This window comes from Cervus canadensis, chromosome 15 (genome assembly GCF_019320065.1).
Source record: "Cervus canadensis isolate Bull #8, Minnesota chromosome 15, ASM1932006v1, whole genome shotgun sequence".
Lineage (NCBI taxonomy): Eukaryota > Metazoa > Chordata > Mammalia > Artiodactyla > Cervidae > Cervus > Cervus canadensis.
The window spans coordinates 48,382,252-48,394,297 of record NC_057400.1 but is presented as its reverse complement, the minus strand read 5'-3'; positions in this window follow the sequence as shown (position 1 = coordinate 48,394,297).

The window sequence follows — 12,046 nt, the reverse complement described above, 5'->3', positions numbered from 1 at the left end:
TAGACTAAACATGCTTCAGTTCAGTCACTCAGTCTTCTCCGACTCTTTGCAGCCCCATGGACTGCAGCACACCAGGCCTCCCTGTCCATCACCAACTCCGGGAGTTTACTCAAACTCATGTCCATCGAGTCAGTGATGCCATCCAACCGTCTCATCCTCTGTCATCCCCTTCTCCTCCCTCCTTCCATCTTTCCCAGCATCAGGGTCTTTTCAAACGAGTCAGTTCTTCGCATCAGGTCATCAAAGTATTGGAGTTTCAGCTTCAACATCAGTCCTTCCAATGAATATTCAGGACTGATTTCCTTTAGGATGGACTGGTTGGATCTCCTTGCAGTCCAAGGGACTCTCAAGAGTCCTCCAACACCACAGTTCAAAAGCATCAATTCTTCGGTGCTCAGCTTTCTTTATAGTCCAACTCTCACATCCATACAAGACTATTGGAAAAAACCATAGCTTTGACTAGATGGACCTTTGTTGGCAAAGTAATGTCTCTGCTTTTTAATATGCTATCTAGGCTGGCCATAGCTTTTCTTCCAAGGAGAAGTGTCTTTTAATCACTGCAGTCACCAGTCACCATCTGCAGTGATTCTGCAGCCCAAGAAGATAAAGTCTGTCACTGTTTCCATTGTTTCCCCATCTATTTGCCTTGAAGTGATGGGACCAGATGCCATGATCTTCCTTTTTTGAATGTTGAGTTATAAGCCAACTTTTTCACTCTCCTCTTTCACTTTCATCAAGAGGCTCTTTAGTTCTTCTTTGCTTTCTGCCATAACAGTGGTGTTATCTGCATATCTGAGGTTACTAATATTTCTCCCAGCAATCTTGACTCCAGCTTGTGCTTCATCCAGCCCAGCATTTTGCATGATGTACTCTGCATATAATTTAAATAAGCAGGGTGACAATATACAGCCTTGATGTACTCCTTTCCTGATTTGGGACCAGTCTGTTGTTACATGTACAGTTCTGAGCACTGTGCCTCTATCACTAGATTCTCTAACAAATAAGATGAGTAATTCTCTTCTGGGGGCTTTTAACACATACAGAGTTCAACCACTAAGATTCTATGTGCTGAAAGAAGATTTGTCTCCTGCCAAGAATTCAAAAAGCATAGCTACTTTCCAAGTCTCTCAACCTCCAACCCTGTAAGGAAAGATAAGATTTCTTTCAGTGAAACAACCTAGAACTTTGTCTTCATTTAAATAGACATGAACAATGTCTTAAATAAAGCTATTGTGATGCTAGCAAAATCATCAGTTTTTTCAACCCAAATTATACTGTTGATGTGAATGACCACTTCTGCCCAAAATTCTAGCCTGAGTTACAGGATATGTGTGATGATACAAATTGTATACAATGAATGCAGGCAACATTCCAGTTGACTTCATCTGGCAAGATCTTCCTTAGGTATGAGTATGAGTTTAGGCTGTGAGCCAGCAATCAAAAGGGATTGTAAATGTAAAAGATTACCTCATTTAGTGAAGTCTGCTTTTTGGCTAGGTCAGAAGCATCTTCTCCAAAATTTATTCAGAATATATTTGAATCATTCTAGCTGTGTGACCTTGGAAAAATTATTTAATCTCTCTGTAGGTCTGTTTCTTCATCAGCAGAGTAAGTAAATTATAACATTTACCCCATAGGCTTATTAAGCAAGATATATAATAACGCATATAAAGCACTGGGCTTCCCTGGTAGCACAGCTGATAAAGAATCCACCTGCAATGCAGGAGACCCCCTTCGATTCCTGGGCCAGGAAGTTCCCCTGGAGAAGGGATAGGCTACCCACTCCAGTGTTCTAGGGCTTCCCTGGTGGCTCAGATGGTAAAGAATCCACCTGCAATGGGGGAGACCTGGGTTCTATCCCTGGGTTGGGAAGATCCCCTGGAGGAGGGCACCCACTCCAATGTTCTTGCCTGGAGAATCCCCATGGACAGAGGAGCCTGGAGGGCTACAGTCCACAGGGTCGCAAAGATTCGGACACGACTGAGTGACTAAGCATAGCACAGCATATAAAGCACTTGGATTACCTGGCACATAATAAAATATATATAAGGATTAGCTATTATCAGTAGTATTATTATCATTGATAGAGGGAAGGTGGACTTTACATTTATTCTGAACCCACGTAATTATCTAGCCAATGCAATTTTCACTTAAAGAGTAATTTAAGATATATTTTTTGTACTTAAATATTCTCCAAATAACTATCTTAAATCAAATATAAACCCCCTTTAGAAATAATTTCTTTTTAGAAGAAAAATATATTGCAAATGAATGGCTTCTCTTTAGAAGATGCAGGAAGAGATAAAAATGGGAGGGAAAGTCACTGAAAAATCTTGACATAAGCTCCTAATTACTATTTGGGTCAAAGTTTTGTTTTTTGTTGCCTTCCATTAAAGTAACTACAGAAAATATCTTGCTGATTTCTCACATTTATTTTCAATTTATTGTAATATTCCTTTATTTTAATATTCCAATTTAAAAATCATTTAAAAATACTTTTTAAAGTGATAAAATATCTCTTGGAAAAGAATATTTCTGGTTTAAATATGTACAGTCTTAGAACTTAAAAGTTTTTGCCATGATAGCGTGCTGGTACTAGACTAACTCTCTATGGTAAAACACTAGACAACTGGGTAAATTGTTTGAAACATCTATCTTCAGAAATTGGATTATAGGCAGTACAGGACTATTATCTCAGAGACGGAAAACGAGCAAAGTAAACCTACAATTACCCAGACTGACTGCATGGAAGCAACTTCCAGGCCATGCGGGAGGAAAGAGAACCTAAGCAAAGCACAGTTGTCTCACTGAACCACAAGACAGATCAGGGGTGAAGGGAGCTGAGGCAGCTAGAATCTGTGGCATAGAAAACGAGAGAATGGGAGGTGCACAGAATAAGAGCTCCAGAAATCTTCATAGGGATCCCTTTGAGTCTTTGGTGCAATACTTCCCTGCATTGCATGGGGTGACACTCAATGAGGCCATATAAGGACAACTACCAGGGAACTACAAGCTGAAAAAATTAGAAAGCGCTTCCCTGGTGGCTCAGATGGTAAAAAATCTGCTGGTAATGCAGAAGACTTGGGAACTATACACTGAAAAACCACTAGAGTATCCATAGAATTAGAAGACATTCCATGTCTGTACCTGAGCGAGTAGAGAAACATCCTTGAACAACAGGGCATTCAGTAGAGGCTCCAGACAGGCTCTGCCAATGCTAGAGCTAAATTACCACTACATATAGGTTATGCTACACAAGTACCAGTAAAGCTTTGAGACAAGTCTCAGAAAGATTAAGGGGAGCGGCAATAGAGTAACTACTCTCAGGAATAAAATGCAACCTTCTTCAAAAAAGGATTAAAAAAAATTCATACACTTTATACGATGACATTCACAATAGAAGGGACACAATAAAAATTTACTGGAAGTGCAAGAATCAGGGAAATGTGACCCATAACCAGAAGAAAATCAGTTAATGGAAGCAAACCCAGAACGAACAGAAAAGGACTACAGATCAGCTTTAATAACTGTAAAGATTTAAGGAAAACATATATACAATGAAGAAAGAAATGGACACTATAAAAAAAGTCAAATCAAACTTCTAGATCTGAAAATTAAAATATCTGAAATAAAAAATTCACTGGACTTAGTATACTAGACACTGCAGAAAAAAAGAATAAGTGAACTTGAATAAGGAAACTGTCAAAGCTGAAGTAGAGATTGAAAAAAAGGGTTTTAAAAAAAAGAACAGACAAACCTCAAATAATAGTGTATTTTCTCACTGAAAGAAGCCAGACACAAAAGAAAAAAATTAGTGATTTCATTTATATGAAAAGTCAAGACAAGGCAGATCACAGGGATAGAAAATAGAAATAGACTAATGATTGCTCTGGGCTAGGGGTATAAGTAGAATGTGGAGGTGTAGGAAATAATTCAATAGAGAAGACTAAACAAACTTCTAAGATAATTCAACCTATAAAAAGGCATGGAATAAAGGGGGGGAAAAAACAAAAAACCAGAGAGCTAAAATGTCTAGAAAGATGGTGGTATTAAACCATCTTTAATGTGTGCTAGAGCTGATTGACATCACATCATGAAAGAAAATCTCAGTTGTCTTCTTTTTTTTTTTTGCAGAAATTAACAAAAATTTCTAAATTTTTCATCCTAAAATCATATGGAATGAAGAGATTCAGATTAGACAAAACCATCTTTAAAAAGAACAAAGTTAGAGGATTCACATTCTCTGATATCAAAACTTTTCCCCTGATATCAAAGCAACAATAATCAAGACAATATGGCACTGGCATAAGGACATGACAGACAGATCAATGAAATGGAATTGGGAGTCTAAAAGTAATCAGTTGACTACATTTATAGTCAGCTGATTTTGACAAGGATACCAAGATGATTTATTGGGGGAAAATGGTCTTTTCAACAAGAAGTACTGGGCTAAATGTATGAAAGTTAAAGTGTTAGTCACTTAGTTGTGTCCGACTCTCTGCGACTCCATGGACTGTAGCCCAACCAGGCTCCTCTGTCCATGGGATTCTCTAGGCAAGAACACTGGCGTGCATAGCCATTCCCGTCTCCAGGGCATCCTCCCGACCCAGAGATTGAGTTCCTGTCTCCTGCATTGCAGACAGAATCTTTACTATCTGAGCCTGCAAAACAACAAAGCTGAACTCCTAATTTATACCGTCCACAAAAATATAACTTAAAATGGATTATAGTCCTGATATTATTCAGCCATAAAAGAAATAAAGCCCTGATACCTGTTACAACATGAATAAATCTTGAAAACATGCTAAGTAATAGAACCAGTCACACTAGGCCATGTATTGTATGATTTCATTTACATGAAATGTTTGGAATAAGCAAATCTATAAAGACAGAAAGTAAATTAGTGGTTGCCAAGGGCTAGGTGGAAGGAAGAATGATTGCTAACGGGTGCATGGTTTCTTTTTGGGGTGGCAAAATGTTCTAGCATTAAATAGAGGCAGTAATTGCATAACCCTGAATATACTAAAAGCCACTTGTATATTTTAAAGGGGTTAATTTTACAATATATAAATTATAGCACAATAAAGCTAATTTTTAAAAAAGAATGGAAAGCTATAGTATGAAAACTCTAATCATAAAAAACTGAAGAAGCTATATTAATATCAGACAATATGATCTTAAGTATAAGAAATATTGTTAAAAATATATAAGTATTTTACATAAAGATTAAAGATGAATTTTATCTAAAAGATATAAAATCTTAATATGTATGTATCTAATAACAAAGTTAAATGACAGAACTGAAATGAGAAATAGACAAATTTAAATTATAATTGGTGATTTCAACTTTCCTTTCTCAGTAACTGATAAACAAGGAGACAGAAAATTGTTAAGAATAGAAGTAACTTTACCACACTACCAATCTTACCTAATTGATAAAGAAACAAAATACATTCTTTTGAAATGCACATGGAACATTTATCAAAAGTCATATACTGAAATACAGAAGACATTTCAAGAAATTTAAAATGAAAAAAGTCTCATGGAATGTTTTTCAGTTACAATAGAATTAGAAATTAATTACTAATTTAAATATCAAAAAATTTCCAAGCAGTTGGAAATGAAAAAATATTCTAAACTTCAGACAAAGAAGTCATAAAGGACATTAGAAAACATTTGAACCAAATTATAATGAGAACACAATTTATCAAAATTTGTGGGATTAGCAATAACTAGAGGGGAGGAAGTTATAGGTATAAGTGCTTGTGTAGAAAAAAAACTTTTCTTTCAAACCTAAGATTCTACCTCAAGAAGTTATAAAATAAGAGCAAATTAAACCAAAAAATATAAGGAATAAATTGAAAGAGGAAATTTTTGAAATAGAAACAGGGCAAACAATAGAGAATGAAATTAAAAGATGGCTTTTGAAAAGGGAAAGAAGAAAGTTAAATACATTTATTAACCATTGTATAAGCAATAGATATGAATTAAATTATATCAGTAAAAACTGACAAAGAAAAGAATAAAAGGTTAAAGAGGTGAAAAAGAGGATTAAAGGCATATATTGATAGAGAGCTAGGATTGTATTTTTGTTCTAATATATAGAAAGTGTGTATGTGAGTGTGTGTGAGGATATAAATATATATAATTATAGCCAGGGTTATTATTTATATAGCTCTATAGCCAGCTTTCTCATTGTTGGAAGACTCCTTGAAAAAATGACTCATTCTAGGACTTGGGCAGGAAAGGCACAAGGCGGGTGGGGTGGAACATTGCATTAGTTTGCTATTGCTGCATAACAAATCACCACAAGCTTAGCATGTAAAAATAACAGCCATTTGTTATCTCACCATTTCTGTAGATCAGAAGTCCAGGTATAGCTCAATGGATTAAGGCTCAGCATACCGCTAGGCTGAAATCAAAGGACCAGCCAGGCTACATTCTCATCTGGGGTTCAGAGTCCTCTTCCAAGTTTGCTCAGGTTGTTTACTTGTGACTGAGGACTGAAACTCCCATTTCCTTTCTGGCTGTCCGTGGTGGTCTCTCTCACATCCCTGAAGCTGCCCAAAGGTCCTTTATGACCCTCCTACTTCCTGATAGCTCTCTTCTTCAAAGCCAGAAGGACAATCCCTGCAGAGAGATTTATACAATGTAACAGAGTTTTATATCATGTAACCCAATCATGGGCGTGACCATTCAGCTTCCCTCTAAAGGGAGAGGATTATGCCAAATTTGTTCACCAGGGGGCAGAAGTCTCAGGGACCATCTTAGAATTCTGGCTCTTCAAAACATCTTGTGCAAAAAGCAAGGAGGTTCTCAAAATACGATACCAGGTGGACCGAACAGCCATCTTGAAGAGACTTCTCATCTTATCAGTTTGAGCAAAATAAATAAATAATGAGAGTAATGGGCTAAAATCCATAAAATAAGAACACATGAATCTGTGCTGATATACTGTATCTATTGATATGTGTATATATATGTATATATATACTGAAATATATCCATATATATGTTGTTATATATGGATATATATGAATAAATAGGGAACAGAAGAAAGTTCTTTTTATGGTGGATTTCAGACACTGTAAAAATGTTAGAAAATTACTATTTGTCAACCATCACAGTAGTAATTGCTTCAGTTAAGAATGGATGATAAAATTAGTGGCCAAAAGTATGGTTAGAAACAGATTATTCACAAAATCTCTACAAGATACAAATTAATGATAAGGAAAAATAGTCACTTTACAGTGGAGGAATCTGGAAGTCACTAGTTAACATCACCAATAATAGCACAAATTAACATCATATTCCTCCTAAAGTGCTGACTGGGGTGGCATAATATCCCTTCTTTAGCATCCTGTCCAAAATGCATAACCTGATCAAACCATAAGGAAACATCTTGCGTGCATGCTCAGTCATGTCCCACTCTTTACGACCCCATGGACTGTAGCCCACCTGGCTCCTCTGTCCATGGAATTTTTCAGGCAAGAATAGTGGAGCAGGTTGCCATTTCCTTCTCTAGGGGATCTTCCCAACCCAAGAATCAAACCTGTGTCTCTTGTATCTCCTGCATTGGCAGACAGATTCTTTACTACTAGCACCACCTGGGAAGCCCAGCAAGGTGGTCTAGGAAGTATAGTTACTAGTTTTTAAGGCTGCCACAGTACAAGAAGATGAAACAGACCTTAGACACCAGTCTGCCATATTTACTACAGATAGTTCATTCAATTATTCCTCATTCTTTTTTGTGTGGACATATACTTTCATTTCTCTTAAGTAAACTCAAAGGAATGAAATTATTAGACGATTGGGTAGACATATGTTTTGTTTTATAACAACATGGAATTTTTCAGGCAAGAATACTGGAGCAGGTTATCTTTCTGGCCTAGGGATCAAACCCACGTCTCTTGAATCTCCTGAATTTTCAGGCAGATTCTTTACCACTGTGCCACCTGGGAAACTGGAGGAAACATCAGACAAACCAAAATAGAGGTACAATTACAAAATAACTTACCGGTACTCTTGGACTGCAAAGAGATCAAACCAGTCAATTCTGAAGGAAATCAACCCTGAATATTCATTGGATGGGCTGATGCTAAAGCTGAAGCTCCAATACTTTGGCCACCAAGAACTGACTCATCGGAAAAGACCCTGATGCTAGGAAAGACTGAAGGTAAAAGGAGAAGTGAGTGGCAGAGGATGAGATGGTTCGATAGCATCACTGACTCAATGGACATGAATTTGAGCAAACTCCAGGAGATGGTGGAGGACAGGGGAGCCTGGCATGCTGCGTCCATGGGGCTGCAAAGAGTCGGACATGACTTAGCCACTGAACGACAACTCTTCAGAAGTGTCAAAGACAGACTACAGAACTGTTAGAAGCTAAAGAAGACAGAAGAAATACAACAGTTCACACAAAATGTGATCATATCCTGAATACTTCACCTACAAAAGGATTTTAGTGGGCCTATTAGAGAATTTTAATGTCTGTAAATTAGATATCATTGTATCAATATTAATTTCCTAATTTTGATAACTGTACTATAGTTATATAAGAGAATGTTCTTGTTTTAAGGAAATGTATACTTCAGTATTTTGAAGTCTTAAAAAGCCAATCAATATGGATCACCAAATTAGCAGAATAAAGGAGAAAAAAATTGTTTACATTAACATATGCAGGAAAAGTACTTGATAAAATTTAGCACCACCCGTTATGATAAAACAAAACATGAATCAAACAGCAACAAAACCCTCACACTCTTGGTAAACCAGGATAAAAGAAACTTCTTCTTCAATCTGATAAAATGTATCTATGAACACCCTACAGTTAACATCATATTTAATGGTAAAATACAAAATCGTTCCTCCAAAGACTAACAAAGATGTCTGCTCTCACTTTTTATATTTATATTCATTATATATATACTTACATTTATCTTCAACATTGTACTGGAGACAAAAACATAAAGGACACATGGGTTAAAAGGAAGATATAAGACTATGTTTACCATAAACAAAATGATCGAGTATATTAAAAATCATAAATAATCTGTCAATAAACTGCTAGAGCTAATAAATGAATTTAGCATTGCTGCAGGACAAAGATCGGTATATAAAAATCAACTCTTTCTCTATACTAGCAACAAACAATTTAAAATTTAAATTAAAAAATAGCATTTTAATAGGATCAGAAACCTGAAATACTTGGCATACTTTTAACAGAAATAGGTGCAATATCTGTGTATTAAAAACTACAAAATCAACAAGAAAAAAAGATTAAATAAATGCATAAATACACTGTGTTTGTGGATTAGAAGACTCAATGAGTTAAGATATCAATTCTTTCCAAATTAATAAGCTGATTCTAAAATATACATGGAAATTCAAAGCACCTATAATAGCCAATGCAATTTTCAAGAAGAACTGACAAAGTACTTAGAATACCTGATTCAAAACTTATTATAAAGCTACAGTAATCAAGAGAGTATGGTATCGATGTAAGAACAGACATATAGATCATTTGGACAGAAGAAAGAGTCCAGAATTAGACCCACACACATGTGGTCAACTGATGTTTGACAGGATTGCATTGTTTACCTTCCCTGCCAGTGATCTCCCACCACTTCTGGTAACCACTGATCTAAATCCTATCTCTACGAGTGAGGATGCCTGTGTTAGAACTGCTTATAAATGGAAGCAAAGCCTGTTGCTTTTATAACTGTAAAGTCAAGGGAGTAGTTCTGAATTCTGGGAGTGTTCTTTTTAATTAAATTCATAAATGTAATCAGGAATTGATCTTTTTCTCAGCTCTTCCTCCTTCTAATTGACTTTATTCACAGCAGATTTTCCTTTAGCTGTGGCAAATATGGCAGTCAGAAGCTCAAGTACTATGTTCTGCTTAATAATCTCAGTGTAAAGAGAATACTTCTTTCTTTCTATGTAATTGATATGTAAGTGTAGCAAAAGTGCTAAGTGTAATTCTTATTACATTTACCTGGAGAATATGCTTATCCCGGAACTATGGCCAGGGATATGAGATATGCTGATTGGTCAAGCCAGGGCCAAGTGCCTCTGTCGGGATGTAGGAGATGACTCCAGCCCTGTGTAACCCACATGAACTGAGAATGAGGAGTGATGCCATCGCTAGGTATTTTCTCACGAGACTGGTGTCCACCGCAAAGTAATAAACCCAGCATCCTAGGTTCCAGCCCAGTATTCCTGAGACCGCAGTACTGTAATTCAGCATCTGGGACAATGCACAGTATCCCAGAGACAATCTGGTCCTCCGTTGCCAGAATGTGATTACGATATCCTATAGCTCTTCTTCCAAACAGAGTCAGGGGGGTGGGACTCCAGCCCTACTGAGGGGGGATACCGGTGGCAGAGCTAACTGGATGAGACAATTTCATTGTCATGAAGATTAGCAAGCAGAGTATTAGCATCTTTTACTCTGTTTTCTAAAATTTGAATTTACAAAATTAAGCAAAGCATCAATGAACTTTGAACAGTGAATAGAGGGAAGACACAATTCCTATTCATCTGTAATTGTTTCATGTCCATAAGCACAATGAATATGAAGAGGGAAAGAAAAGTAAGAAAAATGGGAGACTGGAAAATTATGTAAAAGAACACAGTTTCTTACTCAACATATCACTGACAATGTCGACAAGCAGTCATGTCTAAATGTCAAAAATGTAGCTCACGTAGGAAAGAGGAAGGCAGGATTATTAAGCCTAATCTGTCAATCAATGCTCGCTTGATTATTGGTAGAGAAATACTAGAGGAAAGGTTTTCGAATTTAAAAAAATATATTCAGGGGCCTCCCTGGCCAATGTAGGAGACCTGGGTTCGATCCCTGATCAGGGAACTGGATTCCACATGCTGCAACTAAGGATCTTACATGCTGCAACAAGAACCAGTTCAGCCAAATATATATATATATATATATTCGTATTTGCAATAAAATTAAAAACCAGGACTTTTAGAATATTCTACTTCTATATTTCTATGAAAATATAAAATACATTATATTTAACAAGCTGGGATTATATTTTTGGCTTTTTTTAAATATATATATATATTTCCAATTATTTTTATTAGTTGGAGGCTAATTACTTTACAATATTGTAGTGGTTTTTGCCATACATTGACATGAACCAGCCATGGATTTACATGTATTCCCCATTAATCTATATTTTATCATGGAAATATAAAATCTGTTACTAAATGAGTTACTTCCCACCAAAAAGAACTATTAGTATTACCATTTTTTCATATGATAAACACAGATATCAGTACCCTTATTTCAGGCAAGAAACACTAGAGAAAAAATATAGATCATGAAATAGTAAACTCTACCATCAATGAATTTAAAGCCAAATGATTTCATAGAACTGTACAATTTCTAGAATAAGGAAAAGTGAAAATATTTCAGAGGTTTGAAGGACGGACGGGGGAAAGTTGCCTGAAGTTAAGGTTTGATGGTTTTAAAACCTGACTGCAATCTTTTTTTTTTTTTCATTTATTTTTATTAGTAGGAGGCTAATTAAATTACAATATTGTAGTGGTTTTTGTCATACATTGACATGAATCAGCCACGGATGGGGAATACATGTAAATCCATGGCTGACTGCAATCTTGAATGCTTCATGCACCAAATGATGTGGATGATGAGGTCCATGTTTCCTCTACTTGAATCTGAGTGGGTTTGTGATTTAACAAATAAATCAAAAGGGAAGTTGGGCTTCCCTCGTAGTTCAGTTGGTAAAGAATCTGCCTGCAATGCAGGAGACCTGGGTTCGATCTCTGGGTTGGGAAGATCCCCTGCAGAAGGAAATGGCAACCCACTCCAGTATTCTTGCCTGGAGAATCCCATTGACAGAGGAGTCTGGCAGGCTACAATCCACGGGATTGCAAGAGTCGGACACAACTTAGCAACTAAACCACCAACCACCACCAGGTTGATGGCGGACAGACTAACCAATAAAAGATGGCAGTCATGAGGCTGTGTGACTTTCAGGTCATAGGAATTCTGGGGTTTCTC